The sequence below is a fragment of the Musca domestica genome, unplaced genomic scaffold, assembly GCF_030504385.1.
Source record: "Musca domestica strain aabys unplaced genomic scaffold, Musca_domestica.polishedcontigs.V.1.1 19, whole genome shotgun sequence".
Lineage (NCBI taxonomy): Eukaryota > Metazoa > Arthropoda > Insecta > Diptera > Muscidae > Musca > Musca domestica.
Window position 1 is genome coordinate 13,502,800 of NW_026712245.1, and position 26,641 is coordinate 13,529,440.

Consider the following 26,641-nt stretch of genomic DNA (forward strand, 5'->3'; position numbering starts at 1 on the left):
TCAAATACATTTTGAATATTACGTCCCTACCCAGTAAAACCGTGGGAGTGGTATGGGCAAAGCAATCCATTACAGTGTAATGTAAGCAAAGTAACTTTCGAAAAAAAAATTGGGTTATTTCTTAAAAAAAAATGAAAAAAATTGGGTTATTTCTTAAAAAAACGAAGTAAAAGAACTTATTTTCCTCCTTACCAAGTTATGAGTAACGTCGGCACAGAGTGTGCCGACAAAGACTTGATGAATATTTAAGACTTTACGACTCTATGTACATACATAAAGCATTTTGGTTGTATGAAATTTAAACAATTGCATTAGGAAATATAGACATACCTGAATTGGGAAGGACAATGTAGGGCATTGTGAAGGGTATGATAAAATATATAATCTTTCCTACGTATTTCGGGTGAGATGTCTTTGTAAAAATAACGGATTAGAGGGTTGATTTGTAACTTGTTTCGAATGCCTAAAGGCGGTTGGAGAACTTATTATGTGGTAATGGAAGGTTTTGCTGGGCAGTAACGTTTGATAACAATTGCTATCAAATACCAACGAAATTTACAGACCTACGATATCGCAATTCAAACGTTTTATATAAAAGTTTTTCGATCATGCATCACCAAAGAGTCCAAACACTTTGGTGATATGTCGTTTTTAACACTTTGTTGTTCATTTCAGTTTTGGGGTTTCTTCTACAGCGTGCAGGAGCGTTGTGGCCCCAGTGTAGGTTGTGCTCTTTCACAGAGCATGTCGGGTATCATGTGGAGCTAGGCATGTGGCAAAACTGCACAATACAACGACGAGCACAACGACGACAACAACGACAACAACAGCAACAACGTCCACAATGACAACATCAACTGAACTAAATCTGTAGTTGCAAAATGTTGTGCTGTCGCCTGGAGCCATAAAAACTTTTTTGCCTTGATTGAAAAACTTCAAAAAGTATGAGTGTGTCTATGGCTGTGTGTGAGTTGGAGTGCGAGTGTGTTTGTGTGTATGCAGATATATAGGAGTGGTGGATAAGGAAGACGACCGCTGTTGCCCTCCATTGTCCCGAAATACTGTGGGGGCGTCTGCAAATGGAGTGGGGAAACCTCAATTCATTTGCTTTTCATTGTGGCCTTAAGTTTTAAATATGTATGGCAGAAATTTTAAGAATTTATACAGCATAACTACGGGCTGTTTATTGAATGTGTATGTGTGCGTATGCCGACATATACGTGTGAGAGTATTCGTCTGAGGGAGAAGTTGTAATTGCTTGAGATCCTGGTGAAAAGTGATGGCAATGTGGATGCTTGGCAAATGCAGGATTGAATCGAATACTTGAGTCAGCTGTTGATAGCGTCATATTTTGTTAAAATGTGGTTAAATGTTTTGCTGTTATGACAAATAGCGCCCCGAAAGGACTCGTTCTATGTTCTACACATCGTATTAATTTTTGAAATTTAACTTTTGAACGCTCACTGTGTATTCTGCTATAAAAATATTCAATTAGACAGCATTTAGGTAGCGGCAAAAACAACAACCAATGATTGTTGGAGTGGCTTTTTGTTGTTTCAACTTTGCCGTGTGCCCACATTGACGCTGCCGACTGTGGTTCTGTGGTGCCAACTACCTAGCTAAAGTTTTAATTCAATCAACGCGCTGCTGACATTTTGCAAATAAGATTGTGTCGGCTTGGTCCCGCCATTGTTATGGCTGACGCAGCTCGTTAGCTTCTATCGCAGAATATGTTTGATGGCTTCACTCACCTTTGCGTCGCCGTATTCCTTTGTTATGTTTTTTTTTCGACAACGTCTGTTCCAGGGCCTCACTCTCTCGCTTTAAATGTTCAAATTCAAATCCTTCAGTTGCATTAGAAAAAACCGAAACTTAATTGCTTCTAAATTTCGGTGATGAATCGCAAAACTTTTTCTGTCACATGTGATTAAATATTTGCATAATTGAATCGCTGTGATCCTGTGTGATGTGCGGCCGTTGCAGCTCAGCTTAGCTCGATAGTGGTTCAGCTGATGTTGTTCCTATTTTTTATACTTTTTTGATTTGCTCTAATTAAAATTAATGTCGCTGTCGCTGACGGCGCTGGCGTAGATAATGGGGGTAGATGAGCTCCGCTCTACATTCACATTGTGCAGAGTATTGGTGGTAAACTATATCGACACTGCTGTCAACGTTGACGTTGATATTTCCATTTGCATTTATTGTTGAAATTAATAATGCATAATTTTTTTGCGGTCGTTGCTTTGCCGGGGTGAGAATGACCGAGTTTTAAGGTTAGATATGATTTGGTTTTGTTGTATCTTTGCTGTAATTAAATTTGCAGTGACATTTATTTGTAGACAATTGAAATCTATTTTTATATCCGATTGTTTGCATTTGGTTTGGCCAGACAGGCAGCTATGATGAGCCGGGCAATTTGTATCTTTGACATCAAAGTTCTGGTTCAGACAACCCTGATGACAGTCATCATAAATTTTGAATGTCGCTCTCTGCAATGAAGAGGGAAAGAAAACAGCTTTAGTTATTTATAAATTGATTTAATTAGCGAATTAGTTATTTTGTTGTCTTTGATGACTAATTTAAATTAATCATTTTTTTAGCCATTAGATTTTTCATTTAAATGGAAATGTTATCAAACAATCTATTGTTATTCAGGACAACTTGAATCAATACCTGCCAAGAGTATATGAGTGTGTAATTAATCATTATGAATTCGTCATACTGCAAACGAGCGTTTAGCTTTTTTAAAGTATCTTGGAAATTACAACCACTTTTTTCACATTTCGCACAAACAATGATGTGAACATTAAACAACGTATTTGGCAGCTGCCCTTTCATTAATATTCGATTTTTTCTCCGAATTTCAAATCAGTAGTAGGATTCTCAAATAATTTTTTGAGTTACCGACAGAAATCGGTAAAATTAATATTCTTATATTTTCGGCAATTAACGAAAATGTTTGCAAAGTTAACGACCAAATAAGTAGTCACTAAGTCACTAATAGGAACAGTGCTTTTCATTCATACCGATATCTATCCGTAATTCAACAAATAAGTTAGAAAATCCCACTACATATATAGTATGCATATAAAATTTTGAGCAACACATAGCCAACATTTTTTTTCTACAAATTCACACACTATTTAATGAAACTTCAAGGCTGATTTTCATATTTTACGTATACAGGGTGAAATGGAAAAATCGCAACCAATTTCAGACTGCTGTCATTTCTAAGCCACTCGTCCGACAGCTGTTAAAATTATTCCAGTGACAGCTCATTATATTGTTTACAAGTGTACAAGAGCATTTTGGTGAGAATTTTCCAGAAAAAAAAAAAAAGAAATTCGTGATGGAATTCAAGCGTGATAGTGTGCTTTCTTTATATTTGGCTGGAAAACCCTAAGTGGCTATCGTTAGAGCACTCCACCATTTAAATAGGAATAAATATTTTGTGTCTAGTACCAGCGCTCGTTACCGTGATACTGTTATTTAAAGAAGTGGACGGAAGAAAACAGCAACATCAGCAGAAATCAGCAGATTCGTAAAGTAAAGCAACGACTTGATCGAAACCTGCGTCGCAGTGGCCGAAAATGGCTCGTGAGTTGAACACAGCGCAATATTCCATTCGGCAAATATTGAAAAATGAGCTCGGGGTAAAGCCATTGAAATTCCAAAAAGTGCAAGAACTTACACCGCAACAGAAAGAATATATACTCATAAGAGCAAAAGAGTTGCTTCGCATGGCCGAAAATGGTGAACTGCCGAATTTGGTTTCCTCCGATGAGAAAACATTCGGTGCCCAGCAGTTTGTAAACAAAGAAAATGATCGTGTTTCTTGCCAAAGAGGTCAGCTGAAAATGTTCACCTTCGCTTAGCTGCCAGAACTCAAGCAACGGCCATGGTGATGGTGTGAGCCATCAAAATAGCCGATGGTCGCTATCCGTTCGTATTAATCGACCGTCGCATTATAAATTCCGAATATTGTCGCGAAAATAATCTGGAGAGACAACAGGACTCAGCAGCATCACACTAAACACGCGCTTCTCAAAAAGAATTTTTCGCTTCATTTCCAACGCACAATGGCCACCAAAATCTCCGAATGTCAATCCGTTGGATTATTATTGTGTCTGGAGTATTTTGGTAAGTAAGGTTGGCACAAAAAAATACCAAAGTGTCGATCACCTCAAGCAGGGGCTTCGCCGGGAATGGACCAAAATACCGCTGAGCAACATTCGGACAGCGTGTGACGGTTTTATTGGCCGTTTGAAGGTCATAATTTGTGCCAAAGGGACCAGTTCGAACAAATTAACTTATTCTAAAATTTGATGCTATTTTCGACATTTTTTGCTTTCATTCAATTAAATTTAAAAAAATGTAAAAATTATGGCGTTTTTGACTTTGTTGCAGTTGTAAATGTGATAGGCATACAATTTCAAGTCTTGGCTTTCATTAACAAATGTTCACCGGTTCTTAGTAAACCTATTTTATATCGTTTTGCCAGCGCAGATATTCGCTACCTTTTTTATACAGTTCTAAATAGTAAGACCAATTTACAGTTTGGAATGTATGGCAAACAATATAGGAAGTGTATTTATATAGGGTGTTTTCGTTATTTTTCTCTTATTTTTTTTGTATGGAAAATGTGCTTCGAATAAAATTAAGCTCGTACGGAATTTAATAAAATCGACATGTTTGGATAGAGAAGTGCCAAGGCAAATTCATAACTTATCTAAAGATTATTTAAAATACATTTTGCGTGATTTTTTTTAATTCAACACATTCTACCCATAAAATACTCAAGTTTTTGAAATAATAGAAAATTGGGAATTAAGTTATTCTTTTTTTTTGCATTACTCAAAAGACGTTCCTTGAAAAATAAAATGGAGAAAACAATTTCAGGTCTGTCCTCACTCTTGGCTTATTAATGAAAAAGTACCTTTGAACATGTCTAGTATTCAAAATGCATTGGCATTACTAATGCCCAGGACAAAATGGACGTGCGAAGTTGAATGTGAATGAATTTTTAATATTCCTGATTGTCGTTGAAATTTAAATAAATGTTACACGACTTGGACGATGTAATAGAAATTTGTCATTCTTGCCGACCTGTGGCCGACAGACAAATAGCGCCGCTGACACCCGCACAACGAATGTTTTAGTGGGCGGCAACTGTTATTTTTTCGTATCGTCACCAGCAAAGCAGTGGACGTTTAAATCTCGTTGCTGGCTTGTCACGCAGCACGTGAAGTGCAATGGAAGTGGCAACGTGGAGACATGGACTTTTTTGATTTTCCTGTGTGGGGGTGTGTGTTTCTGTGGTTATTTTTATTAAATCTATTTTCCAGCAGATGATTTGTTTGCTAATGGTGTGAACTAATACAAATGTTTTGTTGATATTTCCGACAGATTGTCTCTGTGGCGTGGAGTGCGGTAAAGAGACAGGTCGTGCTTGTTTTGTAGCGGTAGAACTGCGCCTAATTGCTGGCAATAAGTTTAATATATGGTTACGGGAATAAGGAATTATTACGAAGAAAGTCATGTCACTTTTAGTTGATGGACACTTTAAATAAAAAGTCCGACAAACAATTAAACAAGGGAAGATACAATGTAGGTGGTTGTGTTGGAAACACCCATGAAAATAAAACATTCTTCTATTAACGAATATTAAACATTGTCAGTGTCGAATCGGTATAAAATAAAGTGAAGGTACACAAGATGTGCATGGAAATGTATATCCATGACAGGAAAATTAGAAAACAACAAGGAAAAATGATTCCAAGCTTGAACATAGCGGTCGATTTTTCATCATAGTAAATATAGATAGAAAATATTCTTACAAAAAGTTGAGTTGTTTTCCTCGTATTAAACTTGAGCTCCGCAACCAGGATAAAAACATAAATGTTCCCATTAAAGTATTTATCATCAGTAATATGTATTTTGAAACACCACAATAAAAACAAAATGCGTCAAAATACATTTTTCCAAAATTACGGGAAAAATCTGTCTGATCAGATAATTCATAGAATTATGCTAAAGGTCTAAAATACAAAAACCAAACTCCAAAACTTACCAAAAATCCAAAAATTTGGGAAAAGAATTTTTTTAATTCGTCCTATGGTGTACGAAAAGTACTAAAATGTACAACAATTGGTACCATTTCGTATCATGTGAATGATTCGAACTAAAATATTGAAATTTAGAATGGGAGTCAAGGTCGAGGAGTAGAGTCGATGTAGGGAGGTAGTTTGGAATAAGTACTAAATTTAGTACAATTTTAATTTGGAGGAACGTATGTATCTGGAATCCTGAAATTTGAAATTAAAATTACTGGCGGAGTATATAATTGGGATATGAAGGAAGTTTTCGAAATTCGTACTTTACTTTGTACTTTAAATTTGGCACAATTTCGATTTGGGTGAACCGAAATTTGTAATAAATAAAGACATTTGTAAATAAGATTACTATTGCATTGTAGGACGGAGGTATTTAGTTGGAAATTCGTACATATGTGTACAAATGGTATTAAATTTTGTTGAGTTTTGTTGTTAAATCCTAAGAATATTCAGATTTTTTAAGATCAAATCCCAACGGAGACTTTGAACGTTTTTGAAGAAATGGACGCAAAAGATACTTTTAATGACTAGATGTAGGGTTTAATTGCTTCTCATAAATAGTCCCCGGATTTTCGTCCAGTAACATTGTATGTAGCCAGAATGCATAGATTCACACCGTTTTTAGGTACCTCTCGATGTAAAACACCGATACACCTGTCTGAAGCTTTACTTTCATAATCTATTCGGTTTTCCTTATAATCATTTTCTTGTTGTCGCATAGTGTTTGGTTGTGTTCCAGCTATTAAGCATCACTATGATTGGTCTTAAATAGCATTACAGTATGGTATCCATAATTGTAGTGTAGTTTTTATACCCTTTACAATAAGTTGATACCTATAATTCTAAATCGAATTGACATACGTTGCTGGGTATTTGGTAAAAGAGAAAGGCTATAAAACACATAGAAGAAGAAAAAAATATAATATATACAGGGTAGAATAGCTAGACATAGCATAAAAGGTAGGGTTTGATTTCGAGTCTCTTGAAGCTAAGATTTTTAATCTACACGATCGAATCATTTACATTAGATATGGTGACAACTTCAGCTTATACTACTATACCGATTATACTAAAATCTTAATTGCTTTACAAATATACCCTGTTTGCATGCAATAATTGCTACCAATCAACCTACATGAATAAACTAATAATTAACCTTGCAATACCCATTTGTTGGAATGTCAAAGTTGGCACCACATTTTTCCATGATTATCTGCAAGTAACTTGACCAAGGCATTTCTCAACATTCACTGCTATAAAAATCCTTACATTTCAGATTCTTTTATAGCCGGAAACAAGACGATTTGCCCTTTAACACAATCAGCAACACTTTATTTTGCAATTTCTTGGCAAAATCTAAACTAAAATACTTTCATTTGGGATTTTCAAGACACAAGTCCACACAAATGCCGAAGCAGAGCAAAAACTGCAAAGGAAAATCTGAACAAATAACAAATGCAAACAAGCAGAGAAAATCTCTTGCCATCTCTGCCTTGAATCTATATTCTTCCCGTCGTCGTTTGTTTTTTTCCTAACGTGACGACAACTTTGTTGACATTTGATCTGCTGCATTGAAAGAAAAAATAAGAAGGAAAAAACACAAAAAATAGCTTCAGAGTGCAGAAAACTATAATTCAAAATATAACGAAGAAAAAAAAGAAGCGTTCCGGTAACAATGCAACAGTTCCACAAAACCAAGTACAAATTCTGAATTACATTTCGCCAAAGCCGAACCAGGGAAATATGTTCTTTTTGCTTTGGTTCCTCTCGGTTTACTGGTTTTCTCGGTTTCCTGGCTTCCCATATTTGCAGCAGTGCCAACGCAGACAGAGACCAGAGACAAGGATACATTACAAATAATATTGTGGAACAAATCACTCTTAAAACATTGGAAAGTACATATTTTCATAGTTTCTTTTTGGTTTTTTGCTTTATTGTGTCTCTTTGTTGCTGCCGTTGCACTGCATCGAACCATCTCTCGAAAGGCTTACCCATCCCCATTTCTTCCCATGATAATAAACTTCAGTCAATTCATTTTCTTCAAAAGCAAATAGGAAGTGGATGGATGGATGGAGCGCAGAAAGAGAGGACTGGCAGCAGTAACACTAAGTAAAGAATGAAAATTGTGTACGGTTGAATTGTCACTACATTGACTTTCAAACAAATTCAACTTAAGGGACTCACGAATGGAATCTAAAAGTTTATCCCCACGATTCGTTATTTTCCCCTCTCTCCCTGCGACGCTCGTCCCCCTTGGCTCGTCCCCTTTGTTATTTGCCATAGTGTCTACGAGTATATGTTTCATTTCTGTTTCGAACAATCATGTGATTTTTTATAGTTTTGAGACAGCTGAGAGTAGTTTAATCAGCATGGATGGAACGAAATCCCTCAGCTTATTTCCGATATATTTCATTAAAAATATATTGGAAATTTAACAAGTAAAAAAACTGTAAGTTCGGCCGGGCCGAACTTTTAATACCCTCCACCAGTTGGTACAAATTTGGCAATTTCCAAAATAAAAAACCGTTAAAAATTCAGTTAAAATCTTAAAAATACCGAATGCTTATACGACGACGTGGGCCTGCATAGGCAACTTTTGTCATAAATTATTACAATATTTAAATGCGAAACTTGAAGAAAAATCTGTTTATAATGTAGCTAAAATCGTCAAAATACCGAATATGGGGGGTACCGTTATATGGGGGCTATACGAAGACGTGGACCTGCACAGACAATTTTCTGGCATGGGCTGAAGTATCCATTACGAACTTCACATGCGAAATTTGAAACAATCCCTGTAAATAATGTCGCTAAAATCATTAAAATACCGAATATCGGGGGGTACCGTTATATGGGGGCTATATGAAGACGTGGACCTACATGGCTCATTTTTTGACTTTAGATGAAGTATCCATTACGAACTTCAAATACCAAATTTGAAACGATTCCGATAAACAATGTCGCTAAAATCATCAAAATACCGAATATCGGGGGGTACCGTTATGTGGGGGCTATATGAAGACGTGGACCTGCACAGATAATTTTCTGTCTTAAGCTGTAGTATCCATTACGAACTTCAAATACCAAAATTGAAATAATTCCGTCGAATAGTGTCGCTAAAATCATCAAAATACCGAATATCGGGAGGTACCGTTATATGGGGGCTATATGATAACTTGGACCTACATGGCCCATTTACGAACTTAACCTGCCTACTGCGAAAATATACATGTGTGCAAAATTTTAGCCTTCTATCTCAATTTGTTCGAAAGATAGCGTGATTACAACAGACAGACAGACAGACAGACGGACAGACAGACAGACAGACAGACAGACAGACAGACACACAGACAGACAGACACACAGACAGACAGACGGACATGGCTAAATCGTCTTAGAATTTTACGCTGATCAAGAATATATATACTTTGTTGGGTCTGACATGAATATTTCGAGGAGTTACAAACGGAATGACAAAATTATTATACCCTCCATATTATGGTGGAGGGTATAAAAAGAAATATTTATGCATTTCAAGTAAACTAAATAATTGTGTCTTTTTAATCCCTCCTCGATAGTAAGGAGAATATATCCATTATATTCTAGTTTACATATTGATCACAGGTCCACACTTGCAATTTGGCTATTCTCGTTCAAGTTTGATGTAGATGCTGGCAACGTTTTCACCAGATAAGCAGAAATGGGTGAGTCGTTTTTGGTAATACGTATTAACAGATTGAATTTGCAAATCGTACATCATTTAGTTGGAACACAAGTAAAAAATTAACAAGTAACATTAATAAAAGAATCATCATTCTCACAGAAAATGTGGATAGATCGCCTTTTTGTTCTGTCTTCCGATAACGAAATATTTTTATATCCTCCACAATAGTATCTAGGCTATATTTAGATTATATTTCCTTTTGTAACAACTCGAAATATACATTTTTGACTCGTATCTCTGTCCATCTGTGGAAATAATTCTAGCTTCCGATCGAAATTAAATACATTTTGATACAATTTTACTCAGATGTGTTTTAGGTCTGCAAGACTTTTGAAATTGAAAAAGAGGTATATTAGTCTACCTTTTGGTATAGTCGCCATATAACTATATCTCTAGGTAATTCATATTTTGAAGAATTGTATCCCACTATTCACCGGAATTGTTGCAAATTTTGGTTTTGGAGTTCAACATGATAAAGGTTATTAAACCGGACCTACCGACGTTAGATGTTTTTATTATTTTATCTGCGAAAATAGAAAATATCGATCCACTCCTTCTGATCACTTCCCCCTAAAGGTTGAATGCCAAAGTCAATGATTGTTTGATTTTTTCTTAGCTCTAGATCTAGTTCGAAGATGGGCTATGCTTGTTCACTCCGTGTGGTTCCTCCCTTCTCCGGCACCAGATCTTATTTTGGCAACAATTTTAATTTCATATTTTTAAGAATTATTATTATTATATATTTTTTTATTTTCTGTAACAGGGAGACTTAAGCTGTCAATTATTATTTTTCTTATACCAAATGTTGACCTTTTGTGATGATGAAACCAAAAGCAGTGGGCCCATCTTCGTCCTATATTTAATTTTGTTAAATATAGTGAAATGTGCATTACATCAAAAATACCGCTCATTAATTATTTCAAATTTCGCCCTTAATTGGGGGCGAGGGAGATTCCAGAAGTCGTGGGTGAATAATGTCGCTGATAATGATTCGGATACTCTCTTAGAGACTTATCGTGCGCACAAGCCAGCCTTACAGATAGTAATTTCGGCAGCATCAAATGATACGTAGCCACACGACTATGGGTATAGACATGACAGAAAATTGTGATCGATATTCGCTGTAAAAGTATTCGACTGTATATAGAAAACAGTTTTTAGTTGACGAGTTCCTAGTGACACCCTAGGGGTTGTTATTGCTTCCACACCCAGATGTTTATCCTCATTAATGCGGGTACCTAGGCAATGTTGGATCTCACAGTATTATAACATCAAACATATTTCAATCGAGTGTCTCAAAGCATTTTTTATTCGCTTTATGTGAATTTGATTCCATCTATCATTATTGTGATGGCAACAATTTCATCTCCGGTATACGATTAAAATCGTCGTCATCATCATACCGTCAACTTTTGTCCATTTCCTCGTTCGCTCGCTCGTAGCATGGCTGCGTTGACAATGTTTCGATATTGATTTTATCGCAGCTCTTAAAGTGAAATGTTATCAATTCTTTCATTTCTTACTGACAATTTATTGGCTTTTGTTTTTTGCTCAGTTGTAAAATTGCTTGTCTACTTTCAGCAGGACAAAGTCGCAGAGAACAATAACTTAAAAGTTTTCGGAGAAAGTAGCAATCAGGAGGGGTGGGGTGATGGCTCTGCGTGACTACTACAAACAGATGTCGACTGCAATTTGGATCAATTGTCCGTGCAACCCGCATCAGCTTAATACAACTGCGAAGAACTTCCGATGCCGTACCGATACATACTTTTACTGCTGAAATTTATTCTGTGCCCAGTAACGGTTCTAAGGAGAGCCTTCTCTTCTTCGAAATACTTTTCCAACTAGTTGCAAGTTAAACCAGAAGCGTAATCAGTATACATGTAACAGTGCTGCTGTGGCAAGGAAGTGTTTGATATTATGTTTTCGCTGTCGCTGTCGCAAGCCACAACTATCTGCCGCCTGTTGTTGTCTACACCACCTGCTAAAAACATATTCCATTTCCTACTTCGACTATTGTGAACATCGTACGAGAATAATTTCCGTTGAATGGTTAGGACAATTTCTGGTTATTGTGCTAATGTTCTTAAAAAATATTTCGGAATGGAAATACATATACAACTGCTTGTGGTGCATTATTTGTTCCAGGTTGAATCGGTCAGTAATTCAAAAAAGATGATTTTTTTAATTGATTATCAAAGATAAATTAGGCTTTTTCCATCCAAGAATAGTGATGAAATTCAATCCAATAATTTGCCAACGAAATAGTTACCCTTGCGAGTTACTTTGAGTATTTTTATAAATGCATTTTAGGCAAAACTCTGCTATTTGGATTTGAAGTGCGCTATAAAAACAATTTAATTTTATTATTAATATTTATATTTTGAAAAAGTTTATTGAATTAACAATGGAGTGTATTTGAGATTTTTTTTTCATTATTTATTTACTAGCTGGCCCGGTCCACGTTGCCGGCCCATAGTTTTTGTCTATTATGCATATTTGTCAAAGCATGATTATTCAAAGATATGAATGTTATAAATATTCACGTACTGGTCGATTAGTTTTTAATTTTTAGTCAAATGAGCAGTAATTTGGAATTTACTGTACTTTGTACAACTCGTAATTGAGGGCTAATTGATTTAAGAATAGGCAAAGTTAATTACTTTTTTGAACCCATTAGCACCTCAGATTGTGCATTAGAGTCCTCATAAGTCCCCCTAACCATGTCGGTCTGTTTGTCCGCCAAAAGGTGGACTTGAGGGGATACTATTACATGGAGAAAATCCTAAAATTTGTAGATATGTTGAAATTTTTGTGTAAGATTTTCATCACCAAATACTCATTTTTAGCCAAATCCTTTGAAATATGGTAAAATGCGAAACATCGACCTACATTGAAAACTTTCTTCACCCCTTATAATCCAAGATGACAAATAGAGGCCAAATCAAAAATATAGCTATTTTACATCCATTACCGTAAGATGGGAATTAATTTTATTTGCCATTTAAATTGTAAGTTGGAGTCCATATTTTTCATCATAGTATAATTTAATGACGATTCAACAAATATTCGGTCCCGTGCTACTTTCTTATATTTGTAATTTGTTCATGTTTTCACAATTTATTTCATATAGATGTATATCCCAAATCTACGTTCCCAACCACTATTCTCTTGGGGGTTACAAATTCAATAGAATACAAATTTTTCTTTTCTGACCACACATTAGATGTGAAAGTGGACTTGGGGATACTCCAATGTGGGGACTTTACATGAATAAATTTCTATGTGGCAATTATCTGTACGATGGTTCCTTACCCCAGGGTAGCATAAATAAAATTTTTTAGTGGTCAAGACCAATATGGGCCCTACTCCGAAAATTTTATGCGAAGAGGTTCTCTACCCCCCTTAGAAACAAAGATGCCAAATAAGGGCCAAAAATAGAAGAAAATGGCGAAGACTCCAAAAATGGCTTAAATCATACGATGATTATTTATGATCGATATCATGACCTGCTAAAGCGATTTAAGGTATCTTAAATGTTCAGGCAGAATTTTTGGAAGGATAGAAATCCTTTTCTTACTAAAAGTCCCATTCGCTCTACTATTTTGCACCCTTTATATTTGGTATTTTACTGATTGTACTCCCAAAAATTTTTGCATTTTGAGCTCTCATTGGACGGATTATTGTTACATGAAAGAAGTAGGGCCACGCTCTGAAATAAGCCCCATTAGTCTTTTTCGGTCATTTTTGTTTGTTTAAATGTCTGCGCATCTTCCAGCTGAAGCACGATGTAGGCCCTGGAGTTGAAAGGTAGATGTCAGTTACCATCGTATTTCGCACTTATTTCATTTTTTTGGTGAAAAATTATATATAGTGAAAAATTATTCTTTATTTTGTTCACAAAAAATCCACTGAATTCAATATGATATTACAAATTGAAAAAAAAATTGACAAAAGAAAAATAACAAATTGAAAAAATCTTTAACTTGTTCGCTGATTTTTTACAGCAACTGTTTAAAGATCCTTACAAAGTTTGTCAATAGAATGTACTTTTATTTTAAAATTCAATTCCATTGCAATTTTTTTTCGATATTTTCCCGTTTTGAGAATTGTTGCAATGAGATCTCTTTTTTCGTGTTTCTTTTTAACGATTTTGAAAAAGTAATTTTCTTTTAACTTTGGTGTGACCGCATTAAATTATTTCGGTATCATCTATTCCGTTTCGCCACCACATCAATTTCAGTTCTCAAGAAATCAAGTCAATTAAATAAATTGGTATAAATATTCGAATTCAAAAATAAAATATAAAAAAACACTACAAATGTACATTAGAAAAAAGTAAGTCAAAATGGAAAAAAATCATGCAAAATAAAACATTACTATTGTACATTTGAAAAGACAAAATGAAAATGTTAATATATCACATTTTTACGCGATTTTTTTGGATATTATCCTTTTCGGATAAGAGACAATTCCGAATTTGTATGAATCATTAAAATCAGTTCTAATACAATTTTTCTTCTGACCACACATTAGATGTGAAAGTGGACTTGGGGATACTCCAATGTGGGGACTTTACATGAATAAATTTCTATGTGGCAATTATCTGTACGATGGTTCCCTTACCCCAGGGTAGCATAAATAAAATTTTTTAGTGGTCAAGACCAATATGGGCCCTACTCCGAAAATTTTATGCGAAGAGGTTCTCTACCCCCCTTAGAAACAAAGATGCCAATAAGGGCCAAAAATAGAAGAAAATGGCGAAGACTCCAAAAATGGCTTAAATCATACGATGATTATTTATGATCGATATCATGACCTGCTAAAGCGATTTAAGGTATCTTAATGTTCAGGCAGAATTTTTGGAAGGATAGAAATCCTTTTCTTACTAAAAGTCCCATTCGCTCTACTATTTTGCACCCTTTATATTTGGTATTTTACTGATTGTACTCCCAAAAATTTTTGCATTTTGAGCTCTCATTGGACGGATTATTGTTACATGAAAGAAGTAGGGCCACGCTCTGAAATAAGCCCCATTAGTCTTTTTCGGTCATTTTTGTTTGTTTAAATGTCTGCGCATCTTCCAGCTGAAGCACGATGTAGGCCCTGGAGTTGAAAGGTAGATGTCAGTTACCATCGTATTTCGCACTTATTTCATTTTTTTGGTGAAAAATTATATATAGTGAAAAATTATTCTTTATTTTGTTCACAAAAAATCCACTGAATTCAATATGATATTACAAATTAAAAAAAAAAATTGACAAAAGAAGAATAACAAATTGAAAAAATCTTTAACTTGTTCACTGATTTTTTACAGCAACTGTTTAAAGATCCTTACAAAGTTTGTCAATAGAATGTACTTTTATTTTAAAATTCAATTCCATTGCAATTTTTTTTCGATATTTTCCCGTTTTGAGAATTGTTGCAATGAGATCTCTTTTTTCGTGTTTCTTTTTAACGATTTTGAAAAAGTAATTTTCTTTTAACTTTGGTGTGACCGCATTAAATTATTTCGGTATCATCTATTCCGTTTCGCCACCACATCAATTTCAGTTCTCAAGAAATCAAGTCAATTAAATAAATTGGTATAAATATTCGAATTCAAAAATAAAATATAAAAAAACACTACAAATGTACATTAGAAAAAAGTAAGTCAAAATGGAAAAAAATCATGCAAAATAAAACATTACTATTGTACATTTGAAAAGTCAAAATGAAAATGTTAATATATCACATTTTTACGCGATTTTTTTGGATATTATCCTTTTCGGATAAGAGACAATTCCGAATTTGTATGAATCATTAAAATCAGTTCAGCGGTTCTTAAGTTATAAGCGTAGTAACTAACACAACTTTCATTTATATATATAGATGAATATAAGTTATACTCTTTTAGCTTCTAATCAATAGTAATCAAGTGATGGAATATAAGACATATATATACACATACATATCACAACGCATAAAATAAATGTTCTGTTCAAAATTCGCAGTCTGTTGATGTCAAGATACACTCCACATTGTATTACGCTGAATGTAATAGTTTGCTTTGTGTCTAGGATGACTGCTATTGAAAATATGCTCTCTCGGATATGGAACATGTGACTCGTTCGAACATTGAATACAGATAATATCGTTTATAAATAGTAGGGTTACTAAAAGTTCGTCCCCGCCGGATATAAATGTATTTTATGGTTTTCAAGCAAAACTTATATAAATTATATAAATTTACCCTATTGGTCCAAGTTTAGGTACAGCAAGAAACTGAATGAAATGAATTAAAATGTAATGGTAATAAGACTAAATAAATTACATACATATATTTCGATTTTATACGAAAAATCAGAATCATTTTATCAAGGCCTAGATGACAAAGGGTGCGAATTTGGGCTTTACTGTTTGTTCCGTGAAATCCATCACAAAGTATTAAAACACAAAAAGTCACATATTTTACACGTCGAATTTATACTCGCATATTTTTGCGTAAAATTGTATTTTGACTGGAAAACAGACAACTACTTTCCTTACCGTGTCTCCTTGTAAATACACCTCGCTTTATATAATAGTTAAATACAGATCTCTAATGAAAGAATGTCAAAATGAAATTGTTGTAGAAAATATCAGTCAAACAAAACAAACAGAAAGTCAAAAAATTCTCCGTCGGTCTTATTGCATTTATTTGTATAATTTCATTAGTCATTATTCTGTATCCGGACAAATTACTTCAGTAAGACAGTCAAAACTAAGCCAACAACCACCGTAAAATCAGTTCATAATAAAATAAAAATAAACCAGCGGGATTTCTAATTGTCCCGAATATCACGGTTTACGATGTGGCGAATGCAAAGTAGCTCACAAAAACGAAATAACATCATAAAAGAAACAGAAAATATTCCGCAGTAAGACACCCCATAGAGCAAATAAAGTTTTGTAATAAATGATAAATGCGAACAAGGAATATTGTAACCTGTACTAATTCATGACTTTCGTACGAAACTGTGACATGGATGGACCGGCCCTACACTGGCCTGAAGGCAACTACGGTAGTGGCTGCTGCTTGACAAAGTGGCTGGAACACACATCGGACTGACTATCTTACAAACACAACATTTTGTGCGAAACTGACTCCACGGTAAAGACTGCAGCCACAAACATAAACTACAAATGCGCTGTGTCAAGAAGAAAAAGTTGAAAAGCCGCTTACAGTCTGCGAAAGCCCGTGGAACTTCCGTTCAACACCGAATGGTGCAGCATAAACGACAACCCCCACTGACTCGGTGTGGGGGTTCGGTTGAATGTGAGCTGCTGCGATGCCTTAATTTTCTCGGTCAAACAGATATTTGCCCAGCCACTCCCCCTCCCCACATTTGTGGCCGAATATACAATGTCAGACTGTCAGTGTCTTGAACATATTTATTTATAATAACTGTTATGGCGAAATTGTTTTCTTCAGTATTCGCACTTTAGTGCAAGTTTCCAACCTTCTGACAGTCTTCTTTTTGGTTTGTCTTGCCGCTGCCAGCTAGCCAAAAATTATGAAACTAAACAAATTGTAGTTGAGCACGCATTTTAATATCACATGAGAATGCGAGCCGCAATGAAAGGCGAACCATGAAAACTTCCAAAATTTCCTGTTGCAAATGAGAATTCCCCAAAACGAGGGTGTTAAGGTTTTACAGAGTCAAAATTTGAATTGGTAAACACCGTGTGGCTGTGTCTCATAACTTTAAGAAGCAGACAGCCAGCTAGACTAGCAGACCGGCATGGAAACGCGGACTTTACACGGCTTTTTTGTTGAGTTCACTTCGGCCGAAGTTGGTGGTGGCCCATATTGTAGCGGTGGATGGTGGTGCTGTCAACGTCGCGAAGGATACGGTGCCGGGCACAAACTGTTGTTTTGTTCTGCTTTGCTTTGGGAGTTCTACCCGAAATATGCTTATGATGCTATGCGGAAATTAAAAGACGGAAACCTAAAACGCTCGTTACACCATCGTTTTGCTTAATTTACATAATTTCGGAAATGATGCTAATGTTTAACGATAAAAATTATAATAACAGGCAGTGTAACACTGTAACAGAAGCTGTTCTCTTTTCTGTTTCGCCACTCTCGCTTTCCTGGCCATCCGGCCCACCTTCACGGTCTGTCTGTTGCTGTGGCACGAATGGATGGTGGCGCAGGATATACGAATTATACATGTAAAGTAGGGAAAATATATATTTAGTAGTGTCTGGCAGGCGGGTGAATATAAATTCGGAAGAAAAACAATTGCAATAACAAACTAAGTCCGATTTGTTATGTCTCTTCGGCCATTGTTGGAATTTTAGAAAATATTTTCAAATTGGATGGGTTAGAATTTTTATTGAACTTTCAGTAAAATTATGCTACTTCCAGAGACGGCTTATTAGAATGTTAACTGAAATGGATATTTCAGCAGATGGCTTAATGAGTGTACCGAACTGCTTTTTATTCTTCAACAGGTTCGATATATTAAAATTCCAAAATTAGTATGATATAAATGGTTACTCATAAGCATTAATGACAAGTAAGCAAGGGCTATATTCGTGAGGACCGACCATGTGGTACCCTACAACACTACAATATGTTTTAAGCCCCCTTATGTCCTCATTAATTTTGATTTTTAAATAATGTCATAGAGTCCGGCCCAGATGTTACCCTTATTTACGCACTCCACCATGTTGTTATGTACTCGAATAAAATTAGCAAGAGTCGTGGTCCATTTTACAGCTGAATAGAATCCAAAATGCTCAACTTTTTCCCTGTAACTTCCCGCTCTTCCTCATTTAGAGCGACTGCAAATTTACATATCCATAACAGTAGGCTTTAATTCTGACCCTAGCGCTACCCCATACAAAATTTCGTAAGGATCTGACGATAATTGCGACCTATAAGATATTACACACATTGTGTTGGGGGTGTAGAAAAACTTTAGAAAATATACAATTCAAAATTGTATGTCAAGTTGAAAAAATCACATGCGATAAAAATATGGCAAACATTAAAAATAAAATAACAAAAAATATTTGTACTGGCATATTTATTCGCGATTTTCTTAGATTTTATCTTTTCTGGCATGAGACTATTCAGAGTTGATGAGAATTGTCCAGAGGTTCTTGACTTATGAGCGGTCTAACTTACATCCTCTTCTTTCATATATGGGATTGTATATATTTTGCTATATATGCGATATTTTGGATAGGAGCATCAATGTAAGGCTCAGAAGTGACATTTTCGTGTATTTGTGATTTCGCTGGGATTAAAAATATTCGAAGTTTAGTAGATATTTTCGTATTTTTTACAAAAAGTTTTGGTCTATTTTACCCGCTAAATGTGGTCCGATCACCATCCAAATTGGTACGCTTCTGTCACAGTCCTAAACTCTAGTTCAATGAAAAATTCCGCCGATTGGTCTATAATTGTGGTCTGTAGAGCAAAAGCAAGATCAAGAATTTTTTCTGTGTTTGGTCCATTTCAATCCGATCACCTCCAAAAGCGATGGTTCTATTCTGACCAAACCCCACCTCAATTTTCAATTTCGTTAGGATCGGGCCATAATTGCGACTTTTAGTTTGATTACAAATGAACATGAACGGACGGAAATCGACTCAGCTCGTCGAAATAGGAAAATCCATATATAGTTTCCTATGACAGATATCAATATTTCTGGGTGTTACATAATTTTTAGCCCAATCAAACTTATAATTATCCCTACACATAGTGTTGTAGGGTATACTAATAAAAACGCGATTACTAAAAAACAATCTTCTGATATTCGGTATTTTAATACCTCAAGCCGGATTTGTCAATGGAAATTTTTGAGACTCGTAATGGTTACCATTACCTCTAAGATCAAATTATGTATATATGTCCATATTTTCATATAACCTCATATATAATTTTTACCATGAATTTTAATGCCCTTACAGTATTTTAAATGTAATGGCATTGGACACAACTTATCGAAATTATTACTCAAATTCTTTTAGAGATATCCGTTATAAAACGCTGATAGTTTAAAACTCGAATGCAGGGACATTTCTTACAAGTTTTTGGTCAATATATATTTTTTAAAATTTATGAGTAAGGATTTATATTGCTATTTTAGTTTGTTGCAATCACTTTCAATCCCGAACTTCCAAAGAATGCACAAAAAGTTAATCAATCGTCAATTTTATAATAGTTGTCACATACTTATTCTTTATTTCCAAACAATTGAATTTTACATTTCAAGTACTCGGTGGTAATACATTTTAAGATTTCAAACCCAGATTCCGCTATGATTTGTAATGTTTTTGTTTTCTGTTGCTACTTATTTTCACGCTTGATTTCTTTGAAACTAACATTGTCATACAATTAACGTACTAAAAGTATAAAAATATAAAAATATTCTCAAGCATAGTTAGTTTTGGAAAATGTAAGCGCTTTTCTACAACCTGTTGCAGAGATTGCAGATATCGTTAAAAGTTAATTTCTCAATCCATTTATTATTTAAAAAAGTCTTATTCTTATGATTTAGAAAAACTCGTACATTTTCAGTAAGCTCTCACTCTGTCATAGCAAAAATTATTTTTATACCTCCTACCATATAATGGAGGGTATATTAAGTGTTTCATTTCGTTTACAACAAATTGCAAATATTTGACGGTTGTCCGTTGAAATTACGATACAGTACATATTATTTAAGTTAGAGCTTTGAGATGTTGCATAAAGGTTTATATTATATAGACTGATTGGTATTAAAAATGGGCTATATTGGTCTACGTTTATTTTAATTTGATGAACATAGTGGTGGAGGGTATAAAAAGTTCTTCCCTTTTTACTTGTTTATCAATACTTATTAATTAAGCTAAGAAATGAACGAATTCGGAATTAATATGACAGGACACCGAAGTGCGTAGTTCAATATAAAATTAGCTTCCGATTTCAGATAATATAATCGAAATTACATGACTTTATAGCAGAATTTGCACAATTTTCAATGGATAGAATATCGCATGCCTTAAACCTTTAATGCAACCAGAAATCTGGTTTCATAAATATGATGGGATCATTTACACTTTTCAAGCCAACAATCAAAAATTTAGAATTTATGGCATTCAAAAGAAAAGTCTACTAAGGGAATATGTTATTTCTCATTATATTCATAATGTAAATACCGAAATCAAGAAGGATTTTGGAAATTTTGAGTTTCATTTCAATTCTAATGTCGAAATATTTTCTTTTGGTAATTTTTACTACAAGTACATGTGTACATATATACATGTCGGTATGCTTACGATTATCATTTAATTATTCTAATTTAGCTCGTCTCTAATACGACATTTGCTTTTTGATTTGCGAATGGAGCGAATGTAGGTCAGTCATTTCCGACGAATGGTTTTAATTTATTCTCCATTTGTTGTGAACAATTAAAAGGAAATGTGCATGTATTCACTTAATTGTGATGGCTGTGGGCCACATGGTTTGATTAAACTCTTTAGCACAGCTAATGGTCCTCAGCTAGAAGATAAACGCTTGATTGCAATAAGGTCATTTGCAACATGAGCGTTTGCATTTTCACTTTTTGGCGATATTGTGCCAGTTTGTGTGTGTGTTGGGGGTGGGAAATGACGGCGTTAATGAATACACACATCAGAGAGGATATCAAAGACAGAATTTTGAAAAGAAAAAAAAAAAAAACACACAAAATGAACAAATTGCATAAACCGGAAATACAGAACGATTTACTCACTAACACTACACGATGGATGTGAGTGTAGGTTACAGAACATGCACGAGACCTACAGCTGCGACAACGATGAGAAAGACGACGATACCAGGAACCGTATAAAGCTTCGACAGAAAGAAAAGTACAAAGTTCTCAAACGAGTTGCATGAACAACTCCATACTCAAGGGAATACACTGCTACGACTACTAACACACACATGCAAAGTTGCACTCACACACATATACACGAATTTGCACTCGCGACAAAAGATGAGGAAATTTGCCTTAGACAATAAATAAACGAAAGCCCGGTTCTAAAAGCAGACTATTGTTTGCGACCTACATTTGCCGATTTGAAAATTGCTTGCAACAATAACCAGAAATAAACGCCGCTACTGACAACAGATGAAGTCAACATTCATTTCGAACAAATCAACCGTATGTTAAGCCTCTAAACTGAAAACTCGTACAGCATCGACCCCGTATTATAAAATTTAATGCAAGGGTTAAAAAAGGCTGATAACTCACTTCTTGCTGGTCGAGAACTGGACGAGTACAGTATTTAACCACTTCGATTGTGTTGCGACAGCTTCTCCTTCAATTTCTATTTTGTCCGATGCGTGTTTGCAAAATCATTTCTATGCATTTTCCATTCTATTCACTTCGATGTAACGTGTTCTCTTGTCGGGATTAAACGTTCACCGAATCCCTCTAGAACACATTAAACACATGCACAATTCTGTTTTTTTTCTTTCTTTTCAAACAAATTTCAATAAAACGAGTTGACACAAAACATTAACCGTACGAAGTCAACGAAAACACGAGAGCTTATTTTTCGTCGCGGGAGTACGGAGTACTCACAACTCGCACTCATCACAAAGGCAAACAATTTGAATAAATACACAAAAATAAATCGAACCGAACCAGCTTCAGTACCACTTTTTTACTTAATTCTGGAAGTAAATTTATTTGGACATACTGGAAAACATTTCGCAGATGATTTGTCCACTTGATGGCCTGGTGCACTGTTGGTGTTTTCACTCAAATTCGCCAAACATATGCTCGTTCATGTACAAAAAGTCAACAATTTTCTTAATGTTTTGGTTTTGATGCCATGAAAAAACCTAAAATATTTTCATTTAACAGCGGACTCTTCTCGCGACGACCGTTCATTTCAATAGTAACACGACAACTAAACTCATCTGACCGTTACGTACTCTTTTTATATGGCAAACTCAACTCTGGTGCTCTATTCCGATGGAGTTGATGTTTTTGTCGGTATACTCGAACAAATGTTGTGGTAGTTAGCTGTGATGGCTCTGCACAGAGAGCGACAGAGAAAGAGCGCCTCACTGGCGAATGTCTGTGGCATGAGGTGAAGTTTGGATGGAGAACATAAACAAAGAGAGAAATGACAGTTGGTGAGAGAACATGACCATCACATGTCCGACTCGTGAGAGAAAATGGCTCTCTGTTTTGAGGTGAATTGCCCCACATCATCTCAGCCAGTGAATGTGCAACAGTTATGTCATTTGAATTTCCAATAAGATGTACATATTAAAATCACATTTAAATGTAAATTAGGAACGGAACCCCTTCCAGGGGAGGTGAGCGCAGAAGGGGTGGGAAATCGTTCCTTTTTCCTCAAAATGTGAACCATTATTTTGAAAGCAGTACGTTTGTATTTGGGAGCGTGTATTACAAAATATTTACAAACTTATTGGATTTCCATACTTTCTTAATAATTGTTTCTATTGTCTGACATTTTTCCATTGCATGGGTTACAACAATGGAGCATTGAAACCAAATACCGGTTCTGTCACGGCTATCGTATGTTAGTTAACATTCTATGTTTTATTTTAACATTAACAGTCACGGTAAGTGTTAAAAATTCACCCTATTTTGAGTTCTGTTAAACTAAGGGTTGGCTGTTAAAATGAAGAAATCACATTTTAAATTGGATGTGTGTGAGTGCCGTTTCTGCTCCTGCAGTTGAATTTGCCAATATTCGTGGTGGCTCTGTTTGTGCGTTAATTAAACAGGGTTGATTGAAGTGAGGTTCGTATATTTAAAAATGTTGATTTCCAATCCAAATGGAATAATTGACATGTTAAGGAAAATAGACTCCCAAATGGATGCGACAGAAGGCGAAAAAGAGGGTGGATGATAAAATATGTTAGCTCAAAGACGAGTTTAACATCATTGATATGTGTTGTATGATGTATGAATTATATTATGAAGGGATTTTTCGTAACACAAATCGTAAATCGCAATAACCTCTCTTGAACACCCCATCCTAATTAACAACCCTCGTAGAAAATCAAAAGACAGAATTGACGCGTGTCTACAATTTCCTTGTATACTGTGCCGCATTAAAAGCTTAGTTAACCCTTCTTCATTACCATGTGTTTTTCAATACGCATTTCTCCGATCGTCTCTATTAATTTAAGTCGAAATATGTTACGAAGAATTCATGCTATCACTCGTTTACTCAAAGAGCATTATAACTCAAAAACTATTTTTCACGTATCGATCCAAATCCGCAGCTATATCTAAATCGATCGTATGATCCAAAGTCGATATTTATATAAAAAGCATTATGGATCTAAACGTTCATATCTCAATACGTTCGACAATGTTTGATTTTTTGGAGATTGGTGCATTTATCGAATTATTCTTTTTGCTGCATTCGATATACACGTTCCAATTGTTTATACCCTCCATCATTCTATGGAGTGTGTATTAACTATGTCATTCCGTTTGTAACTCCTCGAAATATTTATAAAAGACCCTACAAAGTATATATATTCTGGATCAGCGTAAAATTCTAAGACGATCTTGCGATGCCCGTCTGTCTGTCTGTCTGTTGTAATCATGCTATCTCTCGAACTAATTGAGATAGAAGGCTAAAATGTTGCATACATGCATAGTTTACCAGCACGTTTACTTATAGCCCCATATAACGGTACCTCCCGATATTCGGCATTTTCATGATTTTTTATTTACCGGAACTATTTCAAATTTCATATTTAAAGTTCGTAATGGGTACTACAGCCTATGACAAAAATTTTTGTATGCAGGTCCACGTCTTCGTCTTTCCCCCATTTAACGGTACCTCCCGATATTCGGCATTTTCATGATTTTAGCGACAGTATTTACCGGAATTATTTCAAATTTCATATTTAAAGTTCGTAATGGGTACTACAGCCTATGACAAAAATTTTTGTATACAGGTCCACGTCTTCGTATAACCCCGATATTCGGTATTTTCATGATTTTAGCGAAATTATTTATCGGAATTATTTCAAATTTCGTATTTGAAGCTCGTAATAGCTGTTACATCCTATGACAAAATTTTTTGTATGCTGGTCTACGTCTTCGTACAACCCCCATTTGACGGTACCTCCCAATACTCGGTATTTTTATGATTTGTGCGACATTCATGGGAATTGTTACGAATTTCATATTAAAAGTTTTTAATGGGTACTACAGCCTATGACAAAAAAATTCGCATGTAAGTATATCGTATATCCACCATATAACGGTATCGTATATCCCCTATATGACGGTACATCGCGATATTCGATATTTTGACGAATTTAGCGACATTATTCACGAGAATTGTTTTAAATTTGGTATTTGAAGTTCGCAATGGGTACTACAGCCATTCATTAAAGTGGTAGTTTCCGGAAGTTTTTTTTTTGAAAATTTTCAAGTTTTTTCCAAATGATTGAGGGTATTAAAATTAGCTGCTTTTTTACTTGTTTTTAATTACAAATAAAATTGGTTTGATTTTGGCTCTGCATTGAGCCGACGCTTTTTTTCCAGAAGAACATCGTGCAGGTTTCAATGGATTTTAAACTAAGGGGCAGGAGATGCGAGTATTAAAAAAAAAAAAAATATTTTCCAATTGTTTTTAAACAGCGTTCTCTGCAATTCTGGCCCGTAATCTTCACGTTTAAAGCTTGCTTTTAAAGAAAATAATAAAATATATATTAAATAAAATTATCGAGATCGCATAATTTGTTATATTATGTTTGAAAAACTTTACTTAATTTGCTGGTGTTTTGAAAGACATTTTGTACTATATAGTGCGAATTTCCCTTTCCACCTTCTTATCTTAAGGCTACACATTCACAGCGATCTTTATATTAGTGAATATTTTAGCTATTTTTTCTGCACTAAACTTGTATTAGAAATGTAATGCCATTTATTATTTTTCATACATCTTACACCGTCAATTTTCAATTTCACCTCCTCATGGAAAAAGCTTCATACGTAAAGTGATCTTTATACCAAGATTAAAACTCCAGTCGATACCAATTTTAGTATTTTTTGTACAAGTTTTTTCCAAAAAGCTGACTATTGTCTAATCTATAGTGACCCTTCAGCTCTCTTCTAGCACATTTTATAAAATGTAGAACTTGGAGAAAACATTTCTGAAGTCCCCTTCTGGGCTGCATAATAAAGACTTTGTCTGCAATTTTTAAGGGTTTTCTAATAAAAAAATGTAAAAACAGCTTGTTAAACTCAAGGCCATATCAAGGAAACCGTTGTTTTTAAAAACAAACAATAGAAAAGACGGAGAACTTTTGATACTGACTTCCACGTAGTATACAGATCAATATATCTCAACGATATAAGTCGATCTAGCTTTGTTAGCCCAATGATCAGAGTCAGAATAGAAATTTATAATTTTTCAAGATTATCGTAAAATATTTAATAATACCAAAAATTCAATGAAACCACGAAATCAAATTTACAAAAAAGTACTCCTGACCTTTAATTTGGTACTAACTTTATTACACGACTAAGAACAATATTTCCAGAATCTAGTAGACCAAAAACATATTGTTCCAAACAATTAAAAACTCGAAATTTGGAATGACTATTAAACTTTACTATAAATAAATTTTTCTTTGAGCTTTAGGTCTGGGTTTTTTCTTTATTAAAATCCGATATTTCGCAATGGGTTACATTGCATCTTCAGGGAGATCTACAAAAATACATTTTAATTTTTATATTTCATGTTATCACAGCATTAAATTATTTAACAAAACAATAAAAGACAAACAGAA

The 26,641-nt window shown here is 34.8% G+C and overlaps 1 protein-coding gene across 2 annotated transcripts in view; it reads right to left on the reverse strand.

The window, feature by feature from the left end:
- Nucleotides 1-22,760, reverse strand: part of LOC101893859 (protein O-mannosyl-transferase TMTC2) — an 84,859-nt gene extending 62,099 nt beyond the window's left edge. For both annotated transcript variants that reach the window (XM_011293816.3, XM_011293815.3), the window contains exons 1-2: nucleotides 22,092-22,760; nucleotides 1,752-2,489 (exon numbers count right to left, since the gene is read on the reverse strand). The gene's annotated coding sequence lies outside the window, so the exon portion shown is untranslated. The remainder of the gene's footprint in view (nucleotides 1-1,751; nucleotides 2,490-22,091) is intronic.
- Between the last annotated feature and the right edge of the window lie 3,881 nt (nucleotides 22,761-26,641).